We start from the raw sequence: 16412 nt of genomic DNA, 5'->3' as shown, positions 1-16412 counted from the left end.
GCTCGAAGTCAGGTTCATATTTGTATTTTTCGCCTTTACTGTGAAATGTTTACATGCTTTAATGTTCACAAAGCTCTTTATTTGTCTCATACTGCCTTCACTAGAGCACCTCTTTTCACCCTCTGTCAGAGGCCAGAGCCCCGCCTGCTCTGTGTCTTTGTGAGACACACCTTTTCATTTATTTTAGCACAAAACCAGGATTGGTCCGGCCCCATTTCACAGTCACAGTGATTTTTCAATCCAAGTATTGGTGACATAATAGAGTTTTAAGATGTAGCATTATAAAGGAACCGTTGTGTTCAGTTTTCATGGAAATCCTTTTTTCCAATCCTTATCCTTTCATTATTCAGGAATAAGGGAATGCTGCTTTTATTTTTATTTGAATGCATCTGTTAAAGGACTTTAAATCTCAATGTCCTAAACTCCATTCAAAGGCACTGCGTTACACAATTTCCCCTCCGATTACCGCAGAAAACCTAAGGCAAACCATAATTGGCTTACTCTTAAACCTGTGAGAAGTAAGAAGCTAAAGATCCTTTTTGATATATAATAATTTGCTTTAATGGTGCAGATTCAATATTCAGACATGTAGGCTGCAGAGGACAGCAGTCACTGTGGCAGGTGGGTTTTATTGATCCGTCCACCAGATATATTCTGCGGGCGCTTGGCTCTGGGCAAACCATCATGAATGATAGCATATTTTCCTCCAGCCATCGGTGATCACCTCTCTGTGTTCAGCCGTACAGCCGGCAAACTAATGCATCGATCACATTATGGATCATTGTAATGAATAGCCTCTCAGGGACACTGCACCAGCAGCAGACAAATGGTGACGGTAATGATCGGTAACATTTGTATACCATTTAGAGATGTGAATTTGCTACTTTATGTTTCCGATTGATTTAACCCACCTGATTAAACCAGGCTGATTTAACATTTACTCTGATGCTGAGAGAGTTCCGTGGAAGATAACCTGATTATGTTAAAACAGGTTTTCCCTTTGGATTTTAGCCTTTGCAGACCATTTACATGCACAAAAACCAATATAACCCACTACAGGAGAGGGTGCACACTGTACCCTATTAATGTGGTTAAACATACTGTATATCTCAATATGAATACAAATAAACTAAATATGGTTTTCTATCCAATAGGAACACAGTGTAGTGGCTCAGTCTGTAGGGACCTCAGCTTTGAACCGAAAGGTCGCCGGTTCACGTCCCGAACGGAACAAAAAAATACAGAGTGTGGACTAGTACTGGAGAGGTGTCAGTTCACCTCCTGGGCCCTGCCGAGGTGCCCTTGAGCAAGGCACCGAACCCCCAACTGCTCTGTGGCGCCGGCGAGACTGACAGCCTTCGCTCTGTCACCTCTCCAGATGCATGTGCATGTGTGCAACCTACGAAAAACTGTATAGTGTGTATAAATTGTGTGTACTAAAAATGCATGTGCATGTTTGCGCCTACCTGGATGTAAAACTGAATTTCCTCTTTATTTTGGATTAATAAAGGTTCATCTTCTTCTTCAAAGACAATAAGATCCAACTTTGGTTTTGGAAACGCTTGTATGTTAAATCATTTTTGGGGGAAATTCCTTAATTCATTTCATATTCTTTAAAAACAACATTAATTGTGTTAATGCTAGGTACACAATATGGTATGGCTTCTATCATCTTGTTTGCAAATGGGAATGCAAATTAGGTTAGTGATTGTAAAACAATAAAATAGTAATTATTTTTTAGTTTTACATAAAGATTCAAAACTAAAAACATGTTTGAATACTTAGGATATTAAGGAATAAGCACATTGTTTAATGGTTATTTTCATTCCTTACTGTAACTTAATAAATGTCTGATTTGAATGCAGGTTGAAGTAAAATCAACTTCAAAATGAGGTTATAAAGCCCTTTAAAAAAATCAATGTATCAACGGTTCAATCAGGGAATGTTATTCCAAGTAGAAGACATTCATTTTAGTAAGGAAACTAGAAACTACTTGTAGAAGGAAACACAGCGCCTGCTTCTCCAGGGAGGAGGAGTGCGAAGTCAGCATCCAATAAGACTTGATCAAACCTAAAGCTCTGTGTGCAGCAGATAGAGATTCTGGGCTTTCTGGGGTGTTGATGCTCCTACATAAAGCTCTCTGCCTCCAAACACCCTCCCCCCTATGTATTACAGAGATAAACGGAGGCTTTAGTGGAAGCCTGATTGGAAACTCTTGAGATAACTGTCAGCGTTTTGAAGCTAATTCTTCTGTGGAACCAGCCTCATCAATAGGGCATTCAGTAGGAAAGAAAAACCCCAGTATGTCAATAGTGATCTGTTTTTTCATCTTGAACCAGAAAAGGGGCAAATAAAGCAACAGGGAAAAGGGAAATAGGGGGGCTTCTGGGTAAAATACGATAACATTTAGAGGTGAAATAAAAGGCTTGTTGTTTTAATACTTCCTACTTAGAGAAATAATGTTTTAATTCACATGTGCATTGAAATTGCTACCCATTTGTTGTAGTTCTGTTAAGATATTAAACCAATGAAAAACTCTGCAGATGGTTTGCAGTAAAATAATTCCAGTGGCCCAAAGGTCTTTATTGCTGTGATTTAATATACTTACACCATAAAAACTAGAAAATACATATAAATCATCCTCTAATGTGTACCATAATTAGACAGTTGTGTTTTCTGGTTTTAAAAGAGATTCATTGGGAATGAGAATACACATTTAGATGTAATGTTCACAATTAATCAATGTAATGCTTTGAAATGAGGAAACCGAGTCAAACATCAACCTCCTGCTGGGGCATACATGCAGATCTCTAATCTGTTGGCAGCTCTTCCCCTCTTTTGTGGAGTACAAATTAAACTTTGTCTGGTGTTTGCTTAACAGTGGCTCTATCAGGAGCGGGTGCTTCCTGATGAAGATAAGGATGTTGATAATATGTCGGTATGTATGATTTATGTCTTGACTCACACAAAATGTGTTTTATTATGAATAATTTATTGGGGAAATAAATACCCAATGGAATAAAATAATACGATAACAAGTCTATCCCATTTTTGTTAGGAAATTCATTTACCCAGGGATAATATTCATCTGGAAATAACGAGGGTACCTTTCATTGCAGTGCTAATGAATGGTTTAAATACAAACATACAAATAATGATCATTATATAGATAAAAAGTATATATTGAATAAATAAAATAACAATTACAGATATAGAAAATATGAGAAAAGGGGGGGGGAAAGGTCAGTTGGTTATAATTGTAGGGAGTTAAAGTCATTTATAGAAGAATTCAATGTCAGGAACAATTCCTCAGAGCTGACTTTTACTGGGAGTTATCACTCCTTACCAAAGACATCTCTAAGCCATCATGAAATAGATGCCTCCTTCTTCATCTTGCCAAGAGTGAGGTAAGGGATAATGTGTCTCATTGTAAAGAATTTAATTGGGAAGAATCAATGGAGACCACAAATACTGCTATAAAGGGCGAAATCCTGATATGGATTCCCAGGAATTTATCATAAAACAATCACTCCTCATTTTATGCAGTCTTGAAAAAAGAAAAAACATATACAGTAGCTGAGGTGGAAAAAAGAAGTGTAAAGAAGTGAAGAAGTGAGTGCTTGATAGCATTTAGCACACAGCTTCATCCCACCTCTGATCTGTAAAATCTACCCCCAGCTTTTGCTGCCAAGCAATTCTAATTTTGGCAACAGAACAGTTGTCAAAAGCCATGAGTTGCTCATAAATCTTGGATATGAGTGATTTCTCATCTACTTTTTGGGGTCAGAAGGTCATCCCATGGCTGGTTATTGGGTGAGGAAAGATAGCATGGGAAGGAAAGAGAGGAGCCAGAGTGACTAACTTGAAAATAATGAAACAAGTGGGATGGTGGCAAATTATAGCTGAGGATGGATCTGAAAAGCTCCAAAATGTGGCACCTTTGTAGAAGTCTCTTGAAAGCCTAATGGCTCGACTTTGCCACAGCATATAAGTAGCATCGATGAATCATGGGGGTAGCAAGTTGTTCTTCACTAAAGGCATCCTCTCTCTATTGTCTGGTGACAGATTTATTTTGGAAGTGGGAAGGGACTATTCCCCCCCAATCTCAGACACCTTAAGGCACTGGCCGAATTTGGCGGCTTGGGGGGTGTGCTTGTCACAACGACAATTCGACTCTTTAGAAAAAAGGAGACAGAAAAAGAAAAAACGGATGATGATGATGATGATGATGATGATGATGGTGGTGGAATCTTTTCTCAAAGAAAACTGAATCCAAATGAGGCGAGCCTGAGATGTGCTGAAACGATACCGTCCTTTCTCACTGAGGGGGAGCAGGGGGAGGTCACAACGCTTCACTAGAGTGAGTGCACAATTACAGACAGCTGTGGGGGCTTTTTCTAATGAGGCAAGCTTTTCTCTCAGGCACATCATCACACGGCCTAAGTGGAGGCAAAATTAGAGACACGGGAGCGGGACGTAGGCCGAGGAGATGCCCTTGTTATCTACGGCTATAGAGGAAAAAATATAGACTGTGTGGCATAGGATTTAGTTTGACCTTTGTAACCATTGACAGTCTGTCCTCTAATGAAGAGAACAACGATAACCCTAAAGATTAGCTTGTAGTTTATGGACCGGACCTGTGTTATTGTGGAGTCACTGTTGATGTGCTGGTATACTTTTATTTCCAATTGTCCAGCCTTCCTGCTCCTGAGCCTGAGGGGGATCCCAGTATCGGGCTATTATTTTGAAATGATACATACTGCAATACCTTGTCCCCAACAAGTACAATTATTCGGTAAAACAGCAACAAAGCATTTTCCCTAAACTACTACTAAAAATGAATACATCATTAGGGCCTGTGTCCACATTTTTCAATTGATTCCAAGAGAACGGAGCTCATGCTGTTGGAAGTGGTTGCCTCCGGAAGAAGCTCAGCGCCTTTTTTCTGAGCGCTCTGCTTTTTCTCCTGCAGGCACTCCGAGCCAAAAGACCGAAAGGCTGTTTTTAAGAGTTGATCGCCCGGGTGGACACCGGATGTTGCTGCCGGTGAGGATGTGACTTCTATCATCTTCCTCCCTCGCTATATGGCTTGCAGACAGAGCGGTGAAAGCCTAATTTCTTTAAAGTGTGAGAGCAAGATCTTCAAGTTGGGGCTTCTAGTGAAAAAACTATGGCCAAAAAGTGCGGACGCCAGCTCTGATGTTGTATTTCTTTATCTTGATGTGTTAAAGGTCCTGTTTTCTTCCTTTGAGTGAGGTTTAATTATTAAGAATACAGCTTTCTGTTCCGAGTCCTCCTGTCATACTCACATAGCAAGTTTTTTGAGCTAATTTGCAACTCCAAACTACAACATGATGCATGAATAAACCACTCCAACACCGGACACTGTATACAGTATAGCTGCAAGGGGGTGAAATGACTAAATAATGGGTCTTTCCTTCAAGTGTTGTTTCCAAATGTTACACAGATGGTGTTGGCTGAAGTGGAACCTATGGCGTGAGCACAAGTTTGACAGGCTTTTTAGGGAGTGGCCTATTAGGGCTAGGGTTAAAGTGCTTAAAGACCTATGGGAGGGTGAGTGTTGACTGCACCAGTGTCTGAATGTGGGTTGAGCGGTATCTCTGGTCTGTGAGAACCATGAAGTTCTTGAGCAGGTAACTGTTGATGGTTCAACTGTTACTCTGTTGTGTTTGGGGAGATTTGGGGACATGCATTTCCAAAGTTGTATCCACATTTTGCACCAATGGAGTTGGCTACAGCAGAAGCTATGATGTTTGTACAAGTATGAGCAGCTTTTTTGGGATTGGCCGGTTAGGGTTATAACATGCACAAAGCAAGCTCCCATGTGCACCCAAAATATCAAGCATGGAAAACAGAGTGAAAGACTGACCCAGATGGCCGTGGGTAAACATTTCCTACGTTGTGCCAGATGGCCAGTATATCATTTTAAATGTTCAGGTACGGTCCTGAGGGTAGACTCTCTGCACTTTACTTTTACCATCCCTTTTGTCATACACACCTTCATATCCCTTTATTTGGCTTAGCTCTGACTGTCTTTTATTAGCACACCTCTAACCCACACCTTTCTGGCTATCGTGTGCTCAAAGCTAACTCATTTACCGCCTCCCTCATCAGATATTCCACCCACAGTGCTTGCTTTGCTGCTCTGGCCCTGCATGATTTATTGTCCTCCCTGGCCGCTCTCAACACTTCAGTCCTCCTTCCTGCAATCTGCTCCCAGCTTCCCCCTACGAGAAGGAATGAAACTTCCACCTCTGGGACATGATTGTATAATTTGCAGAGATGGAAACGTGGCCCACTGTTTACCTCGCTGACACAAAGGACACAAATTAAGCCCGATATGAGGTTTACTGTTCGCTTTGTAATTAATCTGTCATTTCAACTCATACGTTTTATTTCAACTTTCTGCTATAATGATGAAACATTCACAGCAGAGAATATTTCCAATAAATTCAGAAAATCCCAGGACTACCCGTGGTGAGATTTGATGTCTAAAGTTAGACGTTGAGACTACATGAGAGGAAGAGAAAATAGCCTAATGTGCCCAGGGAAGAAAGACAAATTAATTAGAGGAGCACCAACCCAGCTCAATAGCTTGGCTTGCCAGCATGTCTTAATCACTAACAGTATAATTAGGTAGGGGCAAAGTAAGGCATGCGAGGGTCCTCCAGTACTAAGGAATGAGAGCAACTCTAAATTACAATTACGGGAAAACAGTCTGAAGATACTTCCTTGGATAAGGTCTTTGATGCTTAATTGAGGCATATACTATACTCAAAAAGTGCCTGATGAACAGGGTTCCCTTTATAATATCCGTTTATTGCATCAATTACAGCTACATTGTACTGCTGACTCATATAAGAAGGGGTCCAAAATTAGAGCCAGTGTATAAATTGAATTCCAATTTAATACTACTTAGTTTTTATTCTCATAGTTTAGGCCATGTAGATCCAGTTGTACTTTACTGAGATGAGGCGTAAACACCAGGAGTTAGTCAAACTTACCAAGAAGTTAGACAGAAATACTTGAGGTTATTTAGAAACTGTGTTTTTTCTTTATTTGTTAACCAGTGAGCACCGACAGGCTGATTTTTACATTTGAAGATGTGTGCATATCATTGACACTTTTGGAGGTTTGTGTGCCATTTCTTAAAGTATAAACATTATTGCTTTGGGACAGCGATATATGGGTAGATTGAAACCACTCATCTCTGTTTACTAAGTATGGGAACCTCTAATCATTATTCATTTTTGGCTAAGCTAATCACATTATACGTACAGATACAGATGATAATGGTCTTACCTTCGAATTCTTGGAACAAAAGCAACAATATGTTTGCCTAACACTAGTAACAGTCATACACAGACACAACACACTTTAAACAACACGATATTAAAAACAGAAATGAGAAAGTGAATAGAACCTAAGAGGAGGAACATAAGCAGCCGGGCTGCAGCATGACACAGCACAGCCAGCTGGAAGATATTTGGCAGGATAGGTCCTGCTTTGGCATCGTGCTGCATTTTACAAAGCAGTCTGGCAGAATGCAGGATTAATAACAATCTGGAGAAGTGGGTGGCAGATCACAAAGGATTTTAGTGCTCAGCATTTACTATAAATATTCTCCTTTTGTCTTAGAGGGGCTCTTCTCTTTATACCACCGTTTGTTCTTTCTGCTGCCAGCATTCATTGTAAGGAGTCAGATAACAGCATGGAGCTTTAGCTACAGACTTGAACCAACATGTTTATCTCACTGGTTGATGCCATTACAATATCACCATTCATTTCAAACAAATTCAATTGTGTTATACAAAGAAAAAATACAAGCTTTCATGTTATTACCTACCAATACGAGCATCTTTTGCCGTATACCAGTGAACCAATTGTCCCTCTTTCTCTCTACAGCAAAGTATTTGTAATAATTAAAAAGAAAAACAAAGCCATTAAATAGATTTTCAGTTATACGTGTACCTTACAGAAGGGACGTTTAGACGTGTTTGAATCATTAATCCATTTTTTCATTTCCCCACAGAATAATGTGGTCAAAGTCCAGAGCTTTAACTGAAGCAAAGACAGTTTAATCCAGCAACATGTTGCATTTCACACATTTGTGGTTGGGGTTACATAATAATTGCTTTTTTAACAGAAGCTATTCCCAATATAGCAGCATTGTAATTACTTGTTAGATTTACCATTAATCTTTTACTGAAGTAGATGTATTCTGCAACAGAGCTTGTTAAACAGATTTCTCCAACAGAAAATTCAAAAGCAATGGATGTGTCTGACATACATCCCTCGGTCATCAGGTCATCTTGTGGACCTGGGCTGTAGATATAAAAAAAAGCAACCATTCATTTATTTAGTTTGATCTGACTATGAGACCCATTACGTGTTGTTTTCTGCTCCGTGTGACAGAGTAATTGCACGAAGACAGTGCCTTGGGATTCTTCCATAGTTTCCCAAGCATCAGCAGTTCTCTGGTAGTGTTTGGTTTGATGCGTAGAATAATCTGGTGGCTGATTTATGTGTTGCAATCTCAGGGGCCATGCCCTGTCAGGGTGGAACTGAACACATTTATAGTGACAGAGATGTTTTGATTAATCAGATGAAGGGAGTATCTGTAGGGGTTAGGTTATTCCACCTCTATGCAGTAGTATGAAATTGGCTATGACACAGGCTTTGGGGAAAAAAAATAACAGTTGTACTACTTTTGTCATACCTTTCACAAGTGATTGGGTACATTATGACATGAATAGAAACAAAATAGGGCTCTCTGTGTACCATTCATTTTTGTACCACACTTTATTACAGATGAAAATAAGTTCCAATCAACCAATCAACCAATCAACCAACCGGCCAAGTAACCAGCCAACCAACCAACCAACCTGCCAACCAGCCAATACCAGCCAACCAGCAACCAGCTAACCAGCTAATCAACCAATCAACCAATCAACCAATCAACCAACCAGCCAAGTAACCAGCCAACCAACCAACCAACCAGCCAACCTGCCAATCAACCAATCAACCAATCAACCAATCAACCAACCAGCCAAGTAACCAGCCAACCAACCAACCAACCAGCCAACCTGCCAATCAACCAATCAACCAATCAACCAACCAGCCAAGTAACCAGCCAACCAACCAACCAACCAGCCAACCTGCCAATCAACCAATCAACCAATCAACCAATCAACCAGCCAGCCAGCCAACCTGCCAATCAACCAATCAACCAATCAACCAATCAACCAATCAACCAATCAACCAATCAACCAGCCAACCAACCAACCAACCAGCCAGCCAGCCAGCCAACCAACCAACCAACCTGCCAACCAATTGTGTACTTTCTTCTTTTTACCATATCAATACCCAATCTTGCCATTATTTAGTTGTTATCCTCCCTGATGTTATCTATACATCATAGGTATAACTATACTTGTAAGCTGGAGTCAAATGAAAGAAAGAACCTTTGAGTCAATTTCAATTAGACATTGAAAGAATACCTCTCCGACAGAAACAGTACAAGCTTCAGAACAAAAATGTTTAGAAATGTATCACCACCTATTTTTACTATGTTTGACAAATGGGTCACATAAACATAATATCCTATAATGTCATTTTAAGTTTGTAACTGTATCTCTACTGACTGAGTAGTTTCTTTTTATAGCCCACTCCACAGAATAACTGCAAATTGGATTTCTCTTTCGGAGGAAGTCACAAACTTACTTTGATGTTCCATTATTGAGTTACCCTGCATGAGTGCAATCTAGCAATCCAGCTAGGAAGAGAAAAAAAGCTTATTCCAAAGGTGTGACAAAATATCAAAAGCCTCATTTCAGCCATCTATGAAAAAATATTCCAGTCCATTTGGTCACTCTGAAATGTCTACTCAGTGGATGCATATTAGATTTTTACAGAGATATGGAGGCTTTGAAAGCAGGAACGATCGTAATTGCATGGTGACGTTGGTCACTTCAAAGCAAACAGATACAGTGGTGTTGCAGAGCTCTGCTTCTTTTTAGTAAATAGTTACCATGAGTTATATTAAGATCCTTTTTTATTTTAAATGAATGAACATCCGGAATATTTATCTCTTTATTTTTTGATGGTCTTACAACCTACCCCTCAATAATTAAAATATATGATTCAACTGAAATAATATGTCAATTTATTCTAAATGTCAAGCTTTCCACTTAGTGATCCACACTGAAATTAATCAGCAGCCAAGAAACACATTTGCTGATTCCCTGCACCCTTTAAAGAACTGTTCCAACTGAACATGTGCATTTATAATTAATTGCTTTTTGCTTTTGTAAACCCAAATTGTTTAACTTTAACTTCAACATAAATGTTCCATTTGTCAGTAAAAGTGTAGACAGTTGTCTACAGCTATTCAGATTATTAAAGCCATCAGTTTGCACACTGTGTTTTTATTTGCCTCTGCTCTCTATGGGTCCAACCCTCAAATATTAAGCACACAGCTCATAAAACTCTCCCTTCGTCGGGGACTTTCGAATAATAAAACAGTTTACAGGAAGTAGTTTCATGAAGGTAACTATCAGTAAGGTAACTCAGAGTCATGCACATATGAGTATTGCGACCTTCAGTGTTTTTGCTGTAACTCGTCTGCAGGGACGAGAGGTATGCTCTGCAGCATGATTAAGTATTCCCTGCCGGCCGCTGGCTGCTGCATTAGTATGGATGCTGAGTAGGTGAAAGTCGTCTCTTGACGCTGTGAACCTCGGCTGCTGTCAGGTGTGCAAGACGCCTTTATCCAGACTGGGAGTAACTTCGAACACTTTTGGAAGATAACAGACAAGAAGCTCAAACGTAATGAGACCACAGAGAGTCCTAGAGTCTTTCTTCATTGTCTGGACACCTCAACGCCCCTTTAATACACACGCAATCTCTCACACACAATCTCTTTCAACCACACTATCACTCTATTTGCGAGTTCATTTCCATTCTGAGCGCTCAGTGCTGGTGGGTTCAAAGCCCTGATTGTGTGGAGAGCTGATGAAGGCAGAGACTCTCACTTCCCAGTGCCTTTACTATGGAGGAGGAGGAGGAGGAGGAGGCGGCGGCGGCTTCCCATGGGCTCCCTCCTCTTACATCACAGGTTTCTGGCGGCAGCAGGCAGGTCATAAAGGTATTCATAGCAGCCACAGCAGCCCATGGATTATTTAAAATAAGCCTGCTATAGGATGAAGCAGGTAAAGGCCTGGTGGTAGGAGATTATGGGGTAGGATTAGGTGGGATTCAGCAACCTGGGCACCTTTGTTTACCCCATGCAATACCATTTGACCGGGGGGGGGGATTTGAGAAGTGATATATGCATTTATGCGTGTTTGTGTGAGGCTATATGAACACATTTTATCCTATGTTTTTGTTAAATGTTTTATGGAAATGAATATCTAAACACCTCATTTTAGCTTGAACAAATCCCCCTCACAAGGAATTAAAAAATGCATTTGAATCAAGAGACAGACATCCTTGCTCTCTCTTCCCTTACAGTATGCGTACAGTTGTGGTCAATTCAGAAAACATGATGTAGAACTTCTCCATTCATAGTTTGGTTTCGTACTTGTGGGCTACATTAATGCTGGTAGATCAGAAAAAGCTTGTAAAGCTGCCTTCACGTGATAGGTGATTTGCTCTTTGCTCATCACAAGGTTGCCGTGAAAACTTGCTTGGCTTAGCAAAGCCAAAGAGCTCAGCACTCGGCAACAAATTTGAGGTTAGCACTTCCGTCTCGTGGGCCGGCGCTGCTCTCTCCATAGAAACACAAAGGCAACGTCAGCACTGAGTAATTTTACCACTGGTCATCTAACATATCAATGTGTATTACGTCTTTAGAGACTGCCAAGCTATCTATAGACAACTATGAAGGTGTAATTAGTGAACAATGGACATTTGTAGTTGCTGACAAAGTACAGTAAATGCCCTCGTGGGGCCAAAAGCTTAACCAGTGTCCCCACAAAGACTTGTTGAGGAAGCGAATCAATCTTGTGATGTGAAATGGCTCAACATGAGCACTAGAAATCCCCTTATAGGCTCTTGTTGCATCTGTGGAGTCCATGGAACGAACCTGCTGCTCTCATCCTGACGCTGTTGCTGCTGCAGAAACTGAGATAAGAGCTCATTTGGAGATGTAGACACCTGGGATGCTGGATCATCAGGGCTCAGGGATACAGGGATGCACACACTCTGATCTGCATCTGGTCCAAGTGCAGCTTGCAAAGGAGACCTGACTCAGAAAGCTAGGGTTTGTACTGTATAGCATCACTCCGCATGGTCTTGTTTCAGTAAGCAGGTCAGTGACAGAGAATTGTTTTATTTTAGTTTGTGGGTTCATAGGAACGCCACTGAATGTTAGTGCTGTGGAAAGAATACAAATCCATCCCCTCCTGCACTCACATGTTTTTCGCACTCAGGCCCTACACTGTTGACAAATGGAGATGATCAGAGAGTCTAAGGAGAATGATGCAAGGCGTCTCATACTCCGGCGTGGATGTGACACTGCAATAATATGAAAAGCTGTCAGAGTAATGAGCTGTCACAGAGACTCGACCCAACTTCATCCGTCTCTAGTTTCTCGCAGCCACCAGCCACCAGCCACCAGCCAGTTCTGTCTGTACAGCTAGGTACTTACAGTAAGGCTACTTACTGATGTCCACTGGTCTCCAGTCAGTGCAATACATGTATCTTGTGCCGACTCCTTTGCTTTCGTTGCCATTTTTCACGGCCATGAGATTCATGGTAACGCTGGTGTAACGGGATCCACTTTGGGTCAAACTTGGTTACGTGATTAATATGCGTCATTGTGTAGGTTTTCAGATATATCACCATCGCTAACATGTCAACATCTACAACCCTACTTTAAATAGTTCTGCCTATGACTTTTTTAAATACATGTGTCCTCATTAGTTGATGAAGAAACTCTAGCTGCCATTACATTTCCTTCGCCATATTTGCTGCTGAAAGTGACTTGTATGTGCATGTATGACAGGGTTACATTGCTGCACCAAACCTTATGAACCCCTCCAGATTTTATCATTGCAGAGATGAAAATGCGTGGGTGTTCTGTAGAGTAATTTCCTTTTTGCACCTCTCTCGATTATCTTCAATAAAGCCAAAAGCAGTTTATGACTATCAGTCAACAGACAGCGCAGATGATAGCAGTTTTCTACTGTATATTTATAGCTTGACAAGGCAAGGTGACATTGGAAGATTATTATTGCAGCAGCAATGAGTCTGTTTCAATGGAGTGGATAATAATTCACTATTCCCCAACAGGGACAGCATTTACAAGAAATCCCTATCCCCCTAATGTAATATCCTAAAATCAAGCATGTCAACGCACGGTGGCTCTATATCATGTGTCTGATTCCTGGGCTATGTGTCTAATGTAGCCAACCAACCAAAGATACATTCACGGTGACGTCTGTGTTATCGAGATGTCTCTTGATGTGAAGGTTTGAAAGCCGCGTATGCTCACCTACAGCAACGGGGGTATAAAAGAATCACAGCAGATATACATGATTTTTTTTAAAAACAAATCAGTGAGCTGTCAGTCGCTTCAATGCATTCTTCCTCACTCGTGAACATAGTAGTGGAGAGACAGCTGAATGTGACATGTGTTCACATACAGAGAATATATGGTGTAAGATGAAAAGACAGCACCTGAGAAAAAGAAAAGAAAGAGCCTCTGGTTTATAAATATCTGTCATTTTTGCTTTATATCATTTTGTATAGTTCAGTGACAGCAGGAACTGTGGCACAATGCGTCTCAGTTTTTGTATTCCAAAGGGGTAAATATGGAGGTTATAGAGATAGAAGGTGCTATATAGGAGACTTTATGAGTTTCCTGTCCAAAGCAAGGGGCCATTACTCAAGCCATGTCAGGGCTGATCTCAGTTCAAATACTGCTGTCCCCACTGAAATGGGGCCTAACAAAGGAAGTCTATAAAGTCTAACTAAGACATGAAGGAGGGGCCAAGCACTCCACACAGCATGTCTGCACTCAAGAATGATAGTTTATCCAGAGATTAAGGAGTAGGGGTTGTATGAAAATGATCGTCAGTTACCAAGTATCTTATCGCTGTCACGAAATCTGAGGCTGTAACAGGACTTGTGGTCCCACTGACACAGATTTTGCGTCTCGCATTTGGTCAAAGATATTCATCAGAACAGTCACTGCATTTCTTAATAATCTGGTCATTTCTGTTAACTCACACTACAAGTTTTAATCTACACCACCAGATCCTGCTTTTAACGTGTTTTACAATGAATCCTTGTTGCTGATGTAATGCTTTTCTGACAACCTGCGACAAAAGGAAGTACTACTTAGTATTTTGGTTCGCAGGATATCTGGATGCCTATGCCTACTCCAAGCAAACCCATTTTTAGTTTTTATTTGACTACATCTCAACACGTGGTTCAAGGCGAAATGTTATACGTTCATTGAATAACATTAAGGATACGAATAAATGAAATCCTGAGAAGCAATTTTAACCAATTATGTAAACAGGGGAGAGTGGCATAACCTTCAGAGTTGTAAAGGAATTCAAATGTGTTTGTATTTGTTTAATTAGTAATTATTAGTTGAATACTCTTTTCTGATTGGTCAATTTGGACATTCCAGAGGTTGTTAATTTTTCGATAACAGACTGCTTGGATAACAAACTCTCGCTAACACGGATTATTGCTATTTTGTAATAGAGATCAACAAATAATTAGGAGAAATAGTATACCTACCACAAATAAATTCAAATTACTACCCCAGCAAGTGTCACATCGGGCACATTCTTAAACATTTCGTGCTCTTTTGCTAAAAAGTTTTTCATGGATTCTTTTAGGATAGCAAAATGAGCTTCAAATTCTGTCTGAGTTGTCACTGAAGCCTCACGGTTAGCTGTGGGTCTCCAGTCCCAGCCTGCGATAGGTTTAAAAATGATTATCCATGCTGGTCGGTATTCTCCAAAGGGACAGAATTAGCTGGAATCACACCATGATTTCACACCACGACTGTGATGAGCTGTGCTGGCGCCTGTCTCGTGCAGCACTGCTACTCTCTCTGAACTCATTCTTAATTTAGCTGCATAATTTGTATCATATGAAATGCTAATGCTAAGTGAGTTTGCATGTACTGCTTTTGAATTCTTTAAATGGAAAGCAGAGATACAACAGACAGTGTGAGGCCCAAACACAAACATGAGTTGCACAATAATTCCCGTCCCCTGAGGTCTCATTAGGACTTAATGATTTATTCACAGAATAGTTTCAACACAGATCTCAAATCTCAAATAGTATTTCGGCTTTCATACATGAGTTTTCATTCGTTCATTTATTCATAGAGACACATAGATCTGAGGACACAGCATCGCTAACATACCAGGAGGTCCAGGCAGAATTAGCCTCTGTTGCCTTGACGTGGGGGGGGGCTGCTTGGTAACCCTGTGGGTCCCTGCTTTTCCCTCCAGTGTGCAACAGAGCACGCTCAGTGGGAGAGAAACCAGTGCCTGTTTACATCAGCAGAACCCCTCCCCTCTCTTTGCTTGCCGCTCTATTGGGACTTTTCATTTTGGCTGTTTGATTTAATATCGAATGAGAAACACAGGAGTGTGCATGTGTGTGTGAGTGAGAGCATGGTATACGTTTGCTTGTAATTACCCCCCGAGGGAGCTCTACTCCCCCAGAGATATTTGCCTCAGTAGCAAGCAGATACAACCCTGACTTGCTTATGAATTACACTCAATGCCAGTAATGCTAACCATATCAAATGTACTACCATCAGTGTCTGATATGAGAGTGTTTTGATGAAACCAGTGTGTTGAAAAAATAAGGTATTCTCCTGCATGTTTGATCCACAACTATGTATGTCTCAGTTGGTGGACAAATGTAAAGGCTACATAGCTACAGCCAAGATGATTGAGCATCTAGCATTGTCATGACAAACACAGTATTGAAAAGGTTTGTTCGTACAATCATTTAGACCAGCGGAGCGAAAAAAAACCGGATCTGTTTGTTTTCTGAGCACTTTTGGAATGTAGCCTTGGGTCCACTAAACTTGCAAGTAGACTAAAATGTTTGTATTCCCCACAAACAAGTCGTCCTACTGAAGAGCAGCACTTGGTACGACTACGCAACGGCCATTGCAAAAAGATGGAATAATAGCAAGCCAGCATAAGAATTAAAATGTCCTCCATGTACAGCATACAAACGAAAAAAGTAAAGATGGATGGAAGTTCAAATTCAAGATTTGAACTTCCATGTCAATCACTTCAAGTGGTGGTCTGTCCTCATGGGAGGGTCAGTGCTATCTGCTGCTGTCACTGACAGTTTTAAGGTTGGGTGCTCTGATGCTGTTCCGGCGTTTCCTGCAGACTTCTGCC

The 16412-nt window shown here is 40.7% G+C and overlaps 1 long non-coding RNA gene across 1 annotated transcript in view; it reads left to right on the top strand.

The window, feature by feature from the left end:
* Positions 1 to 8922, top strand: part of LOC134879433 (uncharacterized) — an 80832-nt gene extending 71910 nt beyond the window's left edge. The window contains exons 2-4 of the long non-coding RNA XR_010167845.1: positions 2882 to 2938; positions 4973 to 5046; positions 8833 to 8922. This is a non-coding gene — a long non-coding RNA (uncharacterized LOC134879433). The remainder of the gene's footprint in view (positions 1 to 2881; positions 2939 to 4972; positions 5047 to 8832) is intronic.
* The last annotated feature ends 7490 nt before the right edge of the window (positions 8923 to 16412 follow it).

The sequence above is a fragment of the Eleginops maclovinus genome, chromosome 17, assembly GCF_036324505.1.
Source record: "Eleginops maclovinus isolate JMC-PN-2008 ecotype Puerto Natales chromosome 17, JC_Emac_rtc_rv5, whole genome shotgun sequence".
Classification (NCBI taxonomy): domain Eukaryota; kingdom Metazoa; phylum Chordata; class Actinopteri; order Perciformes; family Eleginopidae; genus Eleginops; species Eleginops maclovinus.
The sequence above is the reverse complement of the archived record's forward strand: the minus strand, read 5'-3'. Positions and strand labels throughout refer to the sequence as shown.